At 48.8% G+C, this 17,907-nt stretch overlaps 1 protein-coding gene across 4 annotated transcripts in view; it reads right to left on the bottom strand.

The window, feature by feature from the left end:
* The window catches only part of CSNK1G1 (casein kinase 1 gamma 1), a 108,807-nt gene extending 92,201 nt beyond the window's left edge, over nt 1–16,606 (bottom strand). For 3 of the 4 annotated variants that reach the window (XM_080626030.1, XM_080626029.1, XM_080626032.1), the window contains exon 1: nt 16,477–16,606. The gene's annotated coding sequence lies outside the window, so the exon portion shown is untranslated. The remainder of the gene's footprint in view (nt 1–16,476) is intronic. The other variant, XM_080626031.1, reaches the window with a different exon arrangement.
* Nucleotides 16,607–17,907: the final 1,301 nt, after the last annotated feature.

The following is a 17,907-nucleotide window of genomic DNA, read 5'->3' as shown; positions in this document are numbered from 1 at the left end:
CTCAGCTTGAACTCAACAGATCTTGGCTTCGAACAGCCACACAGAATCCTTGGAAGAGGATGCTCTGCTTCCTGCCGGGCAGCTCGCTTCAGGAAGAAAAGTTATTTACTTTACAGAATGCCAGAGCCAGAAGGATGAGGGGCATTCGGGGGAGTGGAGCTGGGCATGGGTCCCATGCTCTTGTATTCAAGACATACTCCTCTGCAACACTTGACATAACCACAGCAAAGCCCAACCTTCTCAGCAGTCCACGAGCAGCGTTTCTGTTCAGCCCTCAAAGGCCACGATATTCAGAGAAACACCATCACATTGGCTGGAATGTCCAAGACACCCCCAAACCCTCTTACAGCTGTCAGTGAGAGAGAACCAGGCTACACCAGAAGCTTTAAGCATTGCTGGATGTTTTCCCCCATTAGTTTTCAAAGCAAGGCACAGACGAGAAGCTGGTTTCAGTTTCAGAGTAAAAACTAACATCCCTGAAGGCAAATTGGGAAGAGACGATATTTGCTGCCTTAGAGTACACAACCAGGTCTTTCATCTCCTCCAAGGGCCGGGGAAATCTGTGCTAACCTGAGCCACGAGATGTGATTTCCAAGTGCAGCGCTTCAAAAGTTTGGGGTATACCACAGACACTTTTTAACTCCTGGAGGACATTGCCTCTGCTGCAGCAGGGAACACGACTCTGGAACAGGACCCCCTTCCTTCTTTGTTCTCTCAGGAAGCTGGTACATGGACAGTTTGGGGATCTTTTGTTGGCATTAGATGATGAAACAAAAAAACCTCAAGAGCAAATACCATGCTCCAGCACTCACATCGAGCTCCAACAAGAACGCTGCACAGCAGGGCACAGAATGTGAAGTTCTCCAGAAGCTAGTGCCTTGTCTGCAGAGCAGCCCATCAGTCCTGGATCAGTGTATGTTCAGGTGAGCACATTTTCAACCTAAGTGTTCCATGCCCCTATGGAAAAAATCAGGTCTTTGTAGACCATTTCTGCTGTGCCAGAAAGCCTGTTCAGGAGACCTCAATGCTGCCAGACAGCTCCAGCATAACACTTTAAACCTATTTCTGTTCCAAGTCAAATACATAAGCCTTCCAAAGCCTTGTCTAGAAAAAGGCTTCCACTCGCTCTTAGAGGGCACCAAACAACCTCAGCATAAACACCAGGTTCATCAATTCTGCTTCACAGCTCAGTATTTTGTTCTCATTTCACACACACCTTTAGCCAGAGCTAGTAAAAGAAAACCTGCAACACTTAAAAGAGCAAAGAAGAGAGCAAGCATTTGTAACTTCTCAATGCACGTTTCCATGCAGGTTTTTATTTCTGGGCCTCCCCACATAACTTTGGGCTTCTGGGTGTTAAGGAACAATCGGTGCAGCCTCTTCATGAGCATGCCTAGTTCCTCTACGAACTCACACAAAGTTTTGTAGGCACAATAGCCCTTGGCTAGTTCAACACGTCTACTATTTGCTGCCTGAAAAACATCATCCTCCTGCTTCTAAACCCACCTCCTGTGAGCTCCATCTGATTGCTCCTGAATCTCATAGCAGCAGTGGACCATCCTCCCACATCCACCAGTGACAACTTTGTTGACTTGACCTAACCCACTGCTGACCCTTTGATATCAGCTAAATAGAAATAACCCCTTCTTTGAATCCCAGACTGGTTTGGGTTGGAAGGGAACTTAAAGCTCATCCAGCTCCAACCCCTGCCACAGGCAGGGACCCCTTCCACTGGAGCAGCTTGCTCCAAGCCCCTGTGTCCAACCTGGCCTTGAACACTGCCAGGGATGGGGCAGCCACAGCTTCTCTGGGCACCCTGGGCCAGCGCCTCAGCACCCTCACAGGGAAGAGCTTCTGCCTAAGAGCTCAGCTCAGTCTCCCCTCGGGCAGGTTAAAGCCATTCCCCTTGGCCTGTCCCTACAGGCCCTTGTCCCAAGCCCCTCTCCAGGTTTCCTGTAGCCCCTTTAGGCACTGGAGCTGCTCTAAGGTCTCCCCTTCAGGAGCCTTCTCTTCTCCAGGCCAAGCAAGCCTTCTTGTCAGAAGGGAAAGAGCAAAAGGCTAAGTAACAGACTAAATAAGCATCATTATGTGCTGACTAGCTGGAATATATATTATTTAATACTATTTCTATCAATAGATATTGAAACCTATGTCTAGTGACAGCAGAGCAGCAGTGAAGCAGAAAGGACCCAAACTCCACATTAAGGCTGCTTGCCCTCAAAACAGGGAAAGCAGCAGTGTCAAACCAGGAAAAGTCATACCTTGTTGGGTAGATTTTGCTGTCCTTTTATCAAAACTAAGTCTGCTCAATGCCTGGCAGCGAGCTGGACACAAAGCTGAATGCCTTCACAAGTGCAGCCTTGAAACAAAGCTCCTCCTTGCACTCAGTAATTTGTGAATTCCTCCCTGAATACACCCCAAAGCTGACTTCTACGTTCATTGTGCTCAACTAGAAAAAGAGACCGCTTCTATTGTAGCACTGTCTTGGGCACTGCTCAGAACAGTATTTATTGTCTGACACCCAGGTAAAAACTCCCAAAACCTAAAAATACTGCTGCTTGCAAAACCCATTTGATATCTCTCACTCAACTCCTTTAACTCACGAGTAGCCCATGCATTTCAAATATAGCAAGGGACTGAAGGTCTAGATCTCAGTCTTGCCTTTACAAAAGGAAAACAGCAAACGTTTCTTGAGTTATCCAGTGGGATGCCTGACTCTGATCTTGGTGAGTGTGAAGGCTGCACATTCCCAGTGAGCTGCTGAAACCCACTTCTAAAGAGGAACAGGAAGGCCACCTTTTGTTAACAGCAGACCACTGACACCTTCAAAACCGGTCTTTGTGATGAAAGGGAAAAGAACAGTGCCTCAAATAAGACAAGGAGACTACAGAATTTAGGGAAAGCACACGGGCAAGTTCAGGTAAGAGTCTACCCATGACATGAAATTCTTTAAATCTTTTGGCTCATCAGGAACAGAGGCCTGCTTACTCTAAATTAAATATCATTATATAAAGTTACTTATGTTATACCCACTTGTGATAATCCCAACATGGAACTAGACTACGCGTTTCCAGAAGCAAGGAATCATTCATTATTGCATGGTTCAACAACATCTCAGCCTGAGTACACGGAGATGTTACGGCCGTGCTGAGGACGCTCATGAAGGTAACTGTATTTCATCCTTCCAGGGCTCATCTCCACTCCTGAAACCCTGACCTGATGGATTCAGCCTCCAAAGCTTGAAACTCAAACTGGGAAAGTCCACCCAGGGAGTATTTTACTTTGCAATCCAGGTGATTTAACCTTCTTCCCCCCCAGCAGCTGCAGACGCTGTGCAAGAAAGCAGCAGCCTGACGAAAGGGAGTGTGTGGCTCTGAGAAAAACACCACCCATCTTCACAAGAAACATCTGCTTTTTGCTCTTATTTTTAATGCACAGCAAAGGAAGAGAGCTTCCTATTTAGCTCCACCTGAAACAAGAGCAGGGGTTACCCAACAAGACAGCATCAAGTACCAGCCTGGATGCTGTGAGTTGAGAGAGGACTACGGAAAGGGAGCATCCACCTCCATCAAACACTGAGGTATCATAAATATTTAAAAGTGGGATTTTGAACTCTCACTATCTTATCGAAAGAGGCTTCAAGGAACACTCTGATTGCAATCTGCCTTAAGTGCCTCTACACACTCACTCACCTTACATCTTCCTCTAACACGCACACTACCTGGATCACACACTGCATGATTACTATTATCACAGTGCACTGTGCTCATAGTTTGCATTTTTTCTGCCTCTTCTCAGGTTCCCTTTCTGGGTTCCATGAGTCACACAGTTGACATTCTTCTAGTGTCTGCATAAGAAATGTTTCTACTTCTAGACCCTCTGGGAAAAGAGGCCCTAAGTCAAGAGTAAAAGAAGTTGTCCCAAATGGCATTTATCTCCTTTGACATGGCAGAGTCCACATTCCCAGTGTGAATCCCAACAGGCACCTTCATACAGCCATATTTAAAAAAATAAATTACAGAAATCCTATTTAGTCCAAGGAGTTTTCTTGCAGATCCCTTTGATTGACAGCTGAAGATGAGCTGCTTTGGCTCTTCATATGCTTTTGAAGAAGAGAGTCACAAGCTCTACTAGAGCACTCGCCTCTCCCACCTGCTGCAACAAGGACGATTTGCTCTATGTCCCCCACTTACTACACTGGTTTACTAAATCATTAACAGACTTGTAGTGTAATGCTCTTTAGAACAGCCTGCTCAGCTGATGCTCCTCCTCGAGCTTAAGTACAAGCCCGGAAGCCAAATGCAGATATCAGAGATCCTTCTTCCTCACCCGACAGACTCAGGAAGCTTCCCATGCACTCAGGTGACACCACTGGCCCTTCAAAGAAGAGATGACTTCCCAAAAAAAGCCTACTAGTCTCCATTCATCAAGGCCTCTGCTGCTCCTCAAGAGTTTTTGTAGGCTTCAGGTTCTTTGCAGCTCCTGGTTACTCCTTATGGCTCTCCTCTTTCAGGTGCAATCCCCGTTCAGGACAGACCAACAACCCACATGTGGCCCAAAAGCTGGGAAGACACTTCCAGTCTAGAACTGGCACCAGGATGAAACAGGATCTTTGAAGGAAAACCCAAGCATGTTCTCCATGAGATGGGGCAACCAAAGAGCTGCAGCAACACACAGCAGGAATTCCTGCTTGTTCCTCCCCTGCATGTGTTTATTGGACCCATTTGTGAACAAGTCTAACTCATAGCAACACGAGAAAACCAACCCGGTGATCTTTGGAGAGCTTTGTGCCAGGTTTGAGAGCTAGGGCAGCTCAGGAACAGGTTTGACGAGCAGCAGCAGCAGTGTATGGGAAAGGCAGAACCAAAACCTCCCCTTTCGGGCACAGCAGTTACCACCACAGCCTCACAAGCTTTTAATGCTCCACAACAGAAGGTTTCAATACCAGGCAAGGTATCGAGACACCAAGTTTCACGTCTAGGTACAAAACTACATGAACCATGAACCTCAACCATGCTAAAAAGGCTACAGGTTTAACAGTCCAGTTGCTGATTAAAACTAGATTTTAGCAGGCACAGATCAGCAAGCTAAGAAACTACAAAGCAATCCAAATTGGTGAGCCATGACATGAACACAAGCAAAACAGTAACAGCGAAGCGCTGCAGTCATCGTTGTATATACTCCATGTAGTTAGTACAAGGCAGAGTAGGCCATTAATAGATGCATGCTTCCCTCATTGCTGTCTGCCCCATTCTGGGCCAAAAGCCCATCACCGCCAGCAAGGAACGCCTGGCTGCCTGCTGGTCACGAGCCCACACTAGGAAAGCTGAAGGGAAGCATTATGATCACCTCCTCCCACTTCCTGCACAAAAAGGTGGAATTTCAAGAATTTTTCCCGTTTAAAGGGACCAACAACTTCATGTTCAATTACTTTGTTCATCCCTTATTTCTAACTTTATCATCTGCATGGTTTCAGTTCCTATCCATCCCACCCTGCAGCACATGAGCCGCAGTATGTTGCACTGGATTGTAGATACTGGCATGGACACAACTGCCCAGTCCTACCAACATTCATTTTCCAGACATGCTGAGTCCAGGTTTTGACTGCATCTAAACCATCAGCTTCCACAAACTCCTAGAACAACACAATCCAGAAGTCTGCCGCCTACTTTTTAAAGAAACCCCTCCAATCCTGAGAGTCCCGGACATTTTAGTCTCTATGGGATGGGCAACTGCTTCCCTGCCTTCAACTCAGCTGCCCCGCTCTGCATGCTTCCAACTCTGCTGAAGACGCCACCGTCAGAAACAGACAACGCAACAGATACAGTCACACACTCACCCACTGAAATGCACTCTGCTTATTACCCAATGACCCTGGTCCTTCATTAGATTCATACTTCAGCCCTCCAAAAAATAAAACAACGTCTACTACCTGTAGCAATCAAGCATGCTAATGACAACCAAGTCAATGCCAAAGGGAGATAAACCCCCAGAGTCCCAAGCCATGTCCATGGCAAACAATACAGGTTTTGCCCACTCACCTGCAAAAGAGTTTCTTTCACAAGCCCCCACTGCATCCTGAACATCCACAAGCACACTAGAACCTTGAAAATCCTGTTTGACTTCCCAGCAACAACTTCTCCAACCCAGCTGGCAGCGTGCTACCAACTTCAGAGAAGTTGGGCACTTTCTGAGGGTGGCAGAAGAGCTCCAGAAGTCTGATTACACATGGAAGGCACCTTCATTACACTCATGGGGTGAATTATGTGTTTAATTAGCAGCAGCCTTAACGAAAAGCTGCTACAGTTGAACACGGAGGACAAGTCTCACTTCACACAAGGAAGCAAACACATGCAATAAAGCAGATGCCAGAACCATCTACCTCTGTGCACCGCCTCACACACACTAAAAACTTCTTCCAGAAGCTGGAATAAAGTGCTATTTTGCACAGATAAACTTAATGTTGCCTCAAAGGCAAACATTACCATTCACAGTTAGGAAACTGCATCTGTACAAAGCCACTTTGATTCAACTTCCACCTTCAATCCTTAATCTTCAGTGTAGCGGTCAATTAGAAATGTTCATTACCAAGTAATCTGCTCTACCCACCAAGTCACATCTGTTGTCTTTGAAGCTGTAACAGCTCCCAGTGAGGACGGCTTTGTACCAGTGGATCACTTGTAGGCCTTTTGAACTGCATTCAGGCGTAGAGTTAAGCACTGCCGGCAGCGGCACTGGAAGCGGCAGCCAATGATCTAACACAAAAAGCTTTTTGGCGTCACCAAGCCTCAAAGCTCTGTCAACCACAGAAAAGCAGCCTTTACGTTTTGCTATAGGCATAAGGAGGAGAAGTCCTTGTAACACAAGGTCAGAGCAAGCTTGCTAGAAGACTAAATTTAGCCACCTGTGCCTCAGGCAAGTGTGTTAGTTACGGGTAGCTCTGATACTGGTGCTGAGCACTGGTTCCAAGGGTAAATCCCTTGGAAGACTTGACTCCATTTAATTGCAAATGATCTCAAAGCTATTAACAGGGAGCATGATCTCAATTCCTCAAAGAGGAGATGTATGTGAATACCACCCAACACTAGCACCAGGACCCTGCGATACCGTTGTAAGGCTGCTGGGGAGGTATAAACTATTACTATGCTCAACGTCAGGAGCAGTAAGAGAAGCTCAAGAAGATTTAACAGATGGGGTTTCAGCACAAATGTATTTTAGAACACCTCCTTAGCAAGCGTATTTCCTACTCTAACACGCCTCACGCTACAGTCCTAACACGCCACACAGAAGAGCGGATCAATGAGAACAGAGGGAATTACTGCAAGCTCTTGTAAATGTTAGCAGAGGCTGATTGAACAGTTTGTGAAGACAAGCCCCGGGTTACCAAAAGATGTCACAGGGAACAGCTTTGTAAAGCGTTTAATAATTTGCCAAGCCAAAAAGACAGTGATGACTCGGGTTCCTGAGCTGTGTTGGGTGTTAGGATCAGTATCAGCTATGAGCCCACAGGACCACAGCGCTAGACTGTGGTTTCACATCTGGGATCGCTGCAAGTGTTCAACAGAATCTACCCATAGAAAAACAAAAGTTAAAGAATTTGGTTTCAAGCCACTGCTAGGGAACATCTCCACTCTCTGCCTCAGCCCTGCATGCCCTCAGAGACCCTGAAGAACCTGGTTTGGTGCGAAAAACCCAAACAAGAATGGTAGTTCAATCACACCACCAAAACCAGGATTACCAAGAAGACTGCACCAAGTCCAGAGAAGCAGAAGGATTCTTGAACTAGATATTGAGCACATGTGGCCTCACAAGATGGATGTAAGCCATGCTCCATCCCCTCAAGCCTCTGCAAATGGATGATAACACAGAGGGCTGCCTGAACAGTTGACAGTCACACATAGCTGCTCTTACATCCAGACCTGTCCCTGCAGCATCTCCAGCTGGAGGATGCCGAGACCCTTGAGACCCCCAGCCTGGATCCTCCAAGCCAAAACCCTTAGCATCACCACAGCAGCCAACAAGTTACACCCAACCCCCTGCCTTCAATCCTGTTGTCTCCTTAACGCTGAAGCGCTCTGTTTTCTGTAGGAACGAGAAAGAACAAGAGGTTCCAAAACACCAGCTCCCGATCCTAGATCCTGACAAGTGAAGGCAACTCTGGCATGCGCAGTGACTACTAACATTTAGGACTGACAAAAAACACCGAGTATCAGAGCTGTATCCAGTAAATCCAGATAAAACCAAAGGACTGCGTGTTGGTTTGGAGCCTAACAGCAACTTTGGATCTTAATCACTGAAGAACGTAAATCTCAGTGGAGAGATTCTTCCCACAGAAGCAGAACACAACCTAACTCTGATTTACCATCAGTGGTGTTGCAACTATCACCAGTAAAACTGAAGCCTGAGTGCTGCCAACACCGCACTGAGCTTTTTCAGAACTAGAAACATGTCAAAACCTTTCCAAACAGAGGACAGCTGGGAAGCAATATCAGATGCTGAAGTGGCTATGGGCTTGATCTCAGCTGCAGAGTGAATTCCAAGGCCTCCAAATCACCTAACCTGGCACTGATGCTTAGCCAGCTGAGGAAGTCCATGGCAAGCAAGATGGAACTGCCAACATAGGGAAAACATTTTTCAGGATGAGGAAGAACCTCGCTACTCAGTGGATACACACACAGCAGGTATTGTGGAAGGGTTTATTTCTACTTAAGAAGCTACTTAAGTACATGCTGCCCCCAGCCCTCCCTCTCAGTGCAAACAAGAATGTTGTTACCTGCTATTGCAGCCCTGCCAAAAAAGCAACAGCAAGAACAAGTCTTCATGAGCCTCCTAAAGGTGAGACCTTTGAAGTCTAACTTGGACTTGAAATGAGACAACTACAAAGTATGTGGTCTCTGCTTCATTAGAATAAGATGTTACAGGTTCTTAGGCTGAATTTGTTCGTTGAGACTTGTTCTGTTGAAATCTAGGAAATAAAAACACACTGTAGAAACCAGCCTTGGACATTACAGAGGAAGACAGTTACAAGGTACCTAAGGACAGGCAGAAAACAGGGTTTCTACAAGACTTCCAATTAAGCAGCTTGTACCAAATTTTAGAAGAGGTGAATAATCTCAGAACAATAGCATGGTTTGGGTTGGAAGGGACCTTAAAGCCTAAAGGCAGGGTTCCAAAACCCTGCTACAGGCAGGGACCCCTTCCACTAGAGCAGCTTGCTCCAAGCCCCTGTGTCCAACCTGGCCTTGAACACTGCCAGGGATGGGGCAGCCACAGCTTCTCTGGGCACCCTGTGCCAGCACCTCAGCAGCCTCACAGGGAAGAGCTTCTGCCTAAGAGCTCATCTCAGTCTCCCCTCTCCCAGGTTAAAGCCATTCCCCTTGGCCTGTCCCTACAGGCCCTTGTCCCAAGCCCCTCTCCAGGTTTCCTGCAGCCCCTTTAGGCACTGGAGCTGCTCTCAGGTCTCCCCTTCAGGAGCCTTCTCTTGTCCAGGCTGACCCAGCCCAGCTCTCTCAGCCTGGCTCCAGAGCAGAGCTGCTCCAGCCCTCGCAGCATCTCCATGGCCTCTTCTGGACTTGCTCCAATCAGAACTGGCACTGTTGATGGAATAATATTATAAGCTGTATTTTAGAAGGATTCCTCTCATTTGTTTAACAGACTTTAAGAAGTCAGAGCTACACAGAATTTTGAGTCACAAGGGATGAAACCTTGAAGACCCAGAAAGTTTGAGATGCTTAAAATTGCCACTCTTCAGAAACCCCCCTAAAGAACTTTATCCAAGATAAATAGTAACTCAGTTTCAATGCCCCTCTTTGAAATGAATACTAGACAGATGCAGACAGCTTTCCTTCATGTTTTTTTCCTGTAGTGTGCTCTCTATTAATGTGAAGGAAGCAAAATGAATGCGTCCAAAACCATCCTCTGACCTATAGCCCACAAATGAACATGCTGCAGCTGGCAAAGGAACACTGAGTTTGGCGCGTTATTTCTACAAACATGATGTGTCCCTCACTACAGGTGTAACAAAGATAAGTATTGCAGAAAATCAAATGCACAGATGCAGGTTCCAACCTCACCAGCACCCAAGATTTTCTGCTACATTAGAGGAGTTCAATTATTAACCGAGCTCCCGAGCAAAGGCCAAGGTGGAATTGACCATATTTTCCAATGTAAAACAAGTATCTTGAAGACACACACGCTCCAGACTGGTTGTCTTCAGAGTTCAAGCAGGGTGCTTCTACAACTTCATTAACTTCAGCACTGAAATACAGTGATTCCTTGCACGTTGGAAACACCTCTAAAGGAAGCCAGTATTCCAGAGCTTCCTCAGCATCATCATGGAATGCACGAACTCACGACGCTTTACCAACAGACATTAGGACATGTATATAGGACAGCAACCACTCAGGATACTGAATAAATGATGTGGCCTCGTCTAAAGCACCATGTGCAATATGGCCAGCTCCTCCTGGAAGCCTACAGAAATACAACTGCTTTGGGAAGAGGAAACCACAGCAGATTCAGGACTGCAAAGAAACTTTCACTTCTTCGTAAACAGCCACAATGTTCCCAGCCTAAAGGAATGCATAAGCATAAGGAATAAAGAAAATTAAATAACGGAGGAGAGCAGAGGCAGACAGGAGAACGGTTTTCCCACCTCACCAATGAGGATCCCCAGTTGCCATATTAAATGCCAGGAGTAGCAAATCCAAGGTATTCAATTGTTTTGCACAAAGCAGAAACTGTCAGGCTAATCTTCAGGGTGGAACTGCTGTCAACTCTTCAAGCTATTAAGTTGTTATCCAGAAGAGATTGGCTCACAGACAAGCAAACCAAAGCAGAAGATTCCGACAGGTAAGCGGCACCTATACATTTATGAAGATGAGGTGCTCCAAACAGATCTTACAAGAAGGAATAATGTATGAATAGCCATGAGGCAATGGTGGTACTCCCACACTGATTGTGTTTCACTCGTGGTTTTATCAACTTCTAGAAATAAGTGGTCTTCAAAAAGGCAGGCGGTGCCTCAGGAGATGAAAAAAAGGGGGAGAAAAAAGGGAAAACAAAAATTCAAAAGAAATAAACTGTATTTTACAAGTTCAAATAATGCCTCTTCACTGTACTAAAAAAAAACCAAAAAACCAAAAAAACCCACCAAAAAAAAAAAACCAAACCAACAAAAAACAAAAGTCTAAGAGGATTTAATATGGAATACAGTGGTGAAGTCAGCATGTAAGTCTGACATTTCACCTCTACATAGAATCCCAGACTGGTACAGTTCCGACCACCAGCCACAGGCAGGGACACCTTCCACTGGAGCAGCTTGCTCCAAGCCCCTGTGTCCAACCTGGCCTTGAACACTGCCAGGGATGGGGCAGCCACAGCTTCTCTGGGCACCCTGGGCCAGCGCCTCAGCACCCTCCCAGGGAAGAGCTTCTGCCTAAGAGCTCATCTCAGTCTCCCCTCGGGCAGGTTAAAGCCATTCCCCTTGGCCTGTCCCTACAGGCCCTTGTCCCAAGCCCCTCTCCAGGTTTCCTGGAGCCCCCTTAGGAAGCAGCAGTTCTTGCCTTTATCTTGAATGGAGGATGGAGTATGGAGATGAGCTCCCACCACGTGATCTGACCATGCCATATAAGTTATAGAAGGCAAGAAGCCAACCCTATCAACACAGTAAGGCTGAGTGTCCACAAACAAAATGAAATAAAAATTTGTAAGGTTCTGAGATATATATATATATATAAAGAGATATTAAAAAGTCACATGATTTCTTACTGGGTTAAATAATCAATAGATAATGTCTCCCAGCAGTTAAAACTGGTTTTGACACACACTGTGCTGAGCTTGGCCGTCTCCACTCTCCCTCCTTGCCTCCAGGAAGGGAAGCCCAGCAAATAAGGCTTTGGGAGGCAGAGGACCACTCAGAAGACAAGGTGACAGCAACAACCTCCCCCGACATACAGAATCACACAGGAGGAAGATGGGGAGGTGCCTGCAGAGTTTCTTGGTTGAAGCTGCACGAGGGTACCTGAAAGACCCTTTTCTCCAGGAAACCATTCAGGGCCATCTGAGCAACCACAAACCAGGCAGTCAGGCCGGGCACATCACAACTGACCTAAAGAACTGTCTAAATGGATGCAGGGCTAATTATATTTTATAAAATGAAGTCATGTCTCAGGAGTCAGTTAGAGGTGGTTGTCTATTTTTTCCCCTTCCTTCTTTTGCAGGAGACAGCGTGTGAATAAGGAAAAGGCAGCAGATAGAGTTAACTGAAAATAAAACCCAAACAAATATTCAAAGCTCTTTGGAGAATAAAACTCCAGGATAAAAGGAAAAATCCCTCACATGTATAAAATAACCGGTTAAAAAAGGGTAAAGTAGGGGGAAGAAAAGCACCACTGGTCAGTTTTGTAGTGGAGAGGACTGGCCAAAGGACTCTGCTCTGCTACACCAAGCTGTGCAAGAGAAGGCAGTACGAAGATGCCAACATTTGTTACTGTGAATAATTCAACATGATCAGTAAGTAAGAGCAATGACTCTAAGAAATTGCAGTAAAATCTCGTGATACGAGTGGGTGACACAATTCAAAGCACAGCACATCAGGAACAACCACCCTAACTTCAACTTGACAAAAAATATGACAGACTGATCTCAAGCCAGCATTGGGAAACAGGACACCAGGGCTGCAGCAGAGTATTCCACGAAAAACTGAGCTCCATGGTGCTTTGGCCACTATGGAATGGGCAGAATGTCTGTAACCAGAGACAATAACATAAATAAAACACAAATCCACAGCTCACAGTGTTTTCTGAAGAGGCACAACACCATAAACATCCCCTTCTGACCTGAGCAGCACCTCTGCCGACAGCCGTGTGTGCCACCCGTCCTGCTGACACTCATCTCGAGGAGGTGGAGCAGAGCTGGCAGTGACACAAAGAGCAAGGAAAAGAGTTCTGGAAAGGGAAGTCTGAACAGACAAGGACAATTCATCCCCGCCAAAAGACCACCAGAAAAAATAGTTTGCTAAAACTGTGAATGTCATGGAGAAAGCAAAGAAGTCATTTATTTCTTTCTGGGCTTTTTTTGGACACCCCCATTCTTTTCCACCTCTTCCTCACGTGCAGGCCATGCAACGTGTAGCCTACACACTCAGTGGCCAGCTTTGTGCCTCCCTCTACAAGGCAATGAACATCAAGATGGCTCCAAGCGAGAGGACAAACCCATGGAAAGAAGTGCGAAGGTTGCTAAATTCAAACACCCAGCTCAGTGGGGGCATAATCAGAGAGAGAAGAAGAAAGCATCATTTCCTCAGATCAGATCTGCTGTATTTGTGTACTCCCCTACTGCTGCAGCTCCTAGTGAGCAGGACCAGGGCCGGGTGGATTCCTGGTCTCATTTGGTAGCACTTTTTAGGGCATTATACAGGATTTAATCTGTTAACCTGAAAGACACAGCAGCCAATTGCTTCTGAAGAGCTGGAAATTAGTTTAAAAACCACAAAAGGAGCAAATCTGGGTGTAAGGAAGGCATGAGGTGTCTGTGGACAAGGCTGCACTCGATCTCACCCAGCTCCCCTCGCAACAGTGTTCTGTGAACCTCCCTGCTTGAGCACTCCCACCAGACCATTTTCCATCAGCAGCTTTACCGTAGGAAGTCAAATTGTTGTCAATACAGAAAACTGAAGCAGCATAAAAACTCCTGCGGAACAGCCAGATAGAGGGACTGGACTGAGGCAAGGTTGTGGGCTTCAGACTTTGCAAGAAACAGTACTACAAACTGGAAGGCTCTTTAATCCAAGGAAATCCAAGTGAGACACCGGGTTTTAGCTTGTTGCTGTGACCCGTGGGCCACCAACCTCCTTCAGACGTGAAGGAGCCCAGCACAAAGACATTATCTGCAGCACAGAAAGCCCTCCCCTGCCATTCTGTGCCCTACTCTGGTCAGTGGGAATCAGGATGAGCTTTAAGCAAACACACGTGCAGAAGAGATCAACAGAGAACTTGGAAAAGAGCAACTGCCGAGGTTGGTGTGCGGGGTCTGAAAATAAGAAGCCATAGGGTGAGTGCTTTCTGAAAGCACTGAAGGAGAGACACAAACACAGAGAGGTATGTACAGTCCACCACTGTGGCCCAACAAGAAGCCCAAAATGGCCTACACCAGCAAGAGCAGGAAGACAGATTGCAGGAGCTGGGCCTGGTTAGTTTAGACAAGAGCAGGCTGAGAGGGGAACTCATCAATGCAGATCAATACCTCAAAGGCGGGTGCCAGGAGGATGGTGCCAGACTCTTTCCAGTGGTGCCCAGTGACAGGATGAGGAACAATGGCCATGAACTAAAACACAACAAGTTTCACCTCAACACAAGGAAGAACTTCTTTCCATTGCAGGTGGCAGAGCCCTGGCACAGGCTACCCGGGGGGGGCTGTGCAGTCTCTGTCTCTGGAGAGATCCCAAACCCACCTGGACATGTTCCTGTGTGACCTGCTCTGTGTGGCCCTGCCTTGGCAAGGGGGTTGGACTGGATGATCTGCAGAGGGCCCTTCCAACACTAATGATTCTGTGCAAATAAGCTGCTACAGCGCAGCAGGGTAAAGCAGAGAGCTGCACCTTGTCTTCCCACAGCTCAACAGCTCTTAAGAAATAAAGGCGGAGCCAGAAGGACACTTTGCTGTGTCCAGAAAAACCAATTTCAGGGCAGATGATGTTTTAAGAAAGACTTGTACCTACGTACTTGTGCCCAGTGTAAGCGTAAAGCCTGGTTTTAGCAAGAGGACAGCCTGCAGTTTCACTGGAGTCGGCAGCATTTCTGCCCAAAGGCTGCAGTTGCAGCTGAAGCAGTGCACCACCAGCAGGACCTGCAGTGTGAGAACACAGACTGCCTGGCCAGTCCCCATCATCACCCTCCATGCTCTCAAAGTACATCAGGGGCTTTCACTAAGAATTACTGTTTTTTCTACACACCATGATACTGAAATTACACTCTGATCTGGTCACCCCTCACCAGCGGACACCTTCCCTACGCAAGGACTGGCAGCATCTCCAGCTCATCCTTGGCTCAAAGAGCTCCAGGGTCAGCCCGGCTTCACATGGACACAACCACTCCATGCATCTCACTACAACAGCAACACGATAAACTCCTATCAGTAATCCTCCTATCAGTAATGTTTCACCTGGGCAACACTTCCAAAACTTCAGCAACTGGCAAGCACTGAGGAATCCTCCCTGGCTCCTGCAGCATTAAGACAGCAACTTCCCCAGACTCCGGGCTCAAAGGTGCTCTTCGTACTTTTTGGAATGCACCTGTGGGAAAGTGTTGCTGATATTTGGGAATAGCTTCTCAACAGGAACAAAGCTCCTGCTTCCCAGTTCACCCACCATCCTCTCCCGGCAGGCTGGCAGGCACCGAGTTACCCCCAGAGCACGAGACTGGGGGTCGAGATGGTTTACTGGGGTAAATCAAGCCAGGGGCAGGGGAGCTGAGAGGAGGCAAAGGCAAGTCCTGAGCGCACCGGGAGTGGCAGCACAGGCCGGTGACACACATGCATTAGGTCACTGATAAAAAAAAATTACCAGGTCTGAGATCACACCCAGGACAGTGGGACCTGAACACTGTGAGCCCATAACAGGGAAGGGAAAACCTGCCATGAATCAGGGAACAGGAGGCAGCGTGGACTGAGGACTGACCATGAGCTCGGCCTCAGCACACGACGCTTCCTACCAACTGAAAAGTCACTGTTGAGAGGCTGAAGAGCACGGTCAGCAGCAGCGCAGTACATGGAGGGAAGATGAAGACTCACGAGCAGTTTGGACAAGGAGATGAAGCCCAAGCCTTAAAGTTTCATACAACACCAAACAGCACACACACGTTTCCCAGATACAGGGGGATGTACAACTTCTTCACACAAAGAAGCTATAAATACACTCCCAGGGAGTGCTTTGTTCCCCTCGCACCTCGGAGCACGACCAGGTTCAGAAGAGCCCCCGGGCTGCCTCCAGCCCCCTCCTTGGCAGTGCCCTGCCCTGGCTGGGGACTGACCCACAGCCCGCGGCAGGCTGGTGTCCGGCCATCCCTTCCACATCCCCCCATTCTGACCGAGCTCACAGCTCGCAACACCCGGAGAAAGCCGCTCGTGAGGAGCCGTTGCGAGGTCACCGCACCTCTCACCGGGCCGGTTCCCTCACACACGAACAGGGACCCCCGGAGCTCAGCTCCCCCAACGGCCGGACCCCTCAGAGCTCCCCGGGAGAGCTACGGAAACCCTGCGGCCCCCCGGGCCGCTCCGTGTCCGGCCTCCGCCCGGCTGGAGCTGAGAGAGTCCCAGGAGACCCGCGGCCGCCCCGCGGCTCCGAGCTCAGAGGAGCCTCCCCCGCCACCGCGGGCGACGCGGCCCCTACAAGCGGTCCGGCCGCGGGGCGCAGAGACCGCCCCCGCCGCCGCCCAGGCCCAGCTGCAGCGGCGGCCCCGGCGCCCCCCGCGCCCGTACCTGTCTGCGGCGGCGCTGGGCTGGGCTCGGCAGGCGAGGCGAGGCGGGCCGGGTTGGGCTGGGCCCCGCCGCTGCTCTCCCCGCGCCCCGCCGCGGCTCCTCCCTCCGCCGCGCTCGACGGGGAGGGCCCCGACCCGGAAGCGCTCAGCCCCTTGCCCCGCCCTTCGCCGAGCACCGCCCTATGGAAGCAGCGCGCCCGCGCCGCACACAACCGCTTCCGGGGCGCCGCGGCGGCGAGTTCGCCCTAGCAACCGCGTTCCGTTGCTAGGCGGAAGTAGCGCGGGGGCTGCGGGGAGCGGAGCCGGGCGCGGTGCCGGGGGAGCGGAGCGGCACCGCCGCCCCGGTCAACGCCTCCCGCGCAAAGGCGCCGCATCCGTGAGAGGGGAAAAACGGGCTGTAAAAGGGGATTAAACACCCAGCGGTGGGTGACAAACCACAAACATTAACCGAAGCGGTGGAGGAAGCGCTGCCCCTGCTCGCCCCCCCCCCGCAGCACCCGCGGGAGGTGTCCGTAAAGGGCCTGCAGAGCGCGTTCGGTGGGAAAACAAGAGCGATATTCCCTGGAAACGGTTACAAACACCGTGAGGAGAAGCTCGGCGGCCCCCGCGGGCAGCCCCGGGAGCTGGAAACGTGTCTCACGTTGCCCCGACCACGAATGAGCCACAGGTTACTTCTGGAAAGCCACCTGGACGCCTTGCTTAGATCCACAATGTACACGTTCAAATGATCTCTTTTTCCCAGTATCCCGTATTCCCGAGGCAGGCTTGTAAAATTTCCCCTGGTGCCGTAATTGAGTGGGGAAAAAAAGCTCAGTTTTAGTAAAATTTCCCTGTATTTTTTGCTTACTCCTCCTTTTACCACGCATGGGCAGTCTGCCGGCTCAGGTACCACATCGTACCTTTGAACTCGCTATTAAGATCAAAAGTAGAGTGCCTTAATTCAGCCACCTCAAAGCCCACGCTGATGGTGGAGTCACCGTCCCTGGAAGTGTTCACACCCCGTGGAGATGAGTAGATCTCAGTGCCATGGGTTAGTGGTGGCCTTGGCAGTGCTGGGGAACGGTTGGACTGGATGAGCTGAAAGGGCTTTTCCAACCGGGCTGATTCTGAGATCCCAAGCTCTGCGCTGGGATGAGCTTGTTTTGCCCTTCTTGTTTCTTTGGGATCTTAGTCATGGACAGAGAAAACACTGCTAGCGTGACCTCACCTTTGATAAAAAGGAAGAGGGAAGAAGTGCTTTTGCAACTCTCAGACTCAGAGCATTTTTAAGTACCATAAGGAGAAAAGGGTACAAATTCACAGAAGCAGCTTGTGGTGTTACCCCAGAGCAGGATGCGGAGGTCTCAGGGCAGCCATGTCCCTCTTTGTGGTTTGAAATATGCTGTCTCCTTCAGCAGAAACTCCACTGTCATCTGAATTTTCCCAGTTTCTG

The sequence above is a fragment of the Psittacula echo genome, assembly GCF_963264785.1.
Source record: "Psittacula echo genome assembly, chromosome: 10".
In the NCBI taxonomy this organism is placed as follows: domain Eukaryota; kingdom Metazoa; phylum Chordata; class Aves; order Psittaciformes; family Psittacidae; genus Psittacula; species Psittacula echo.
This window is presented reverse-complemented; position numbering and strand designations above follow the sequence as displayed.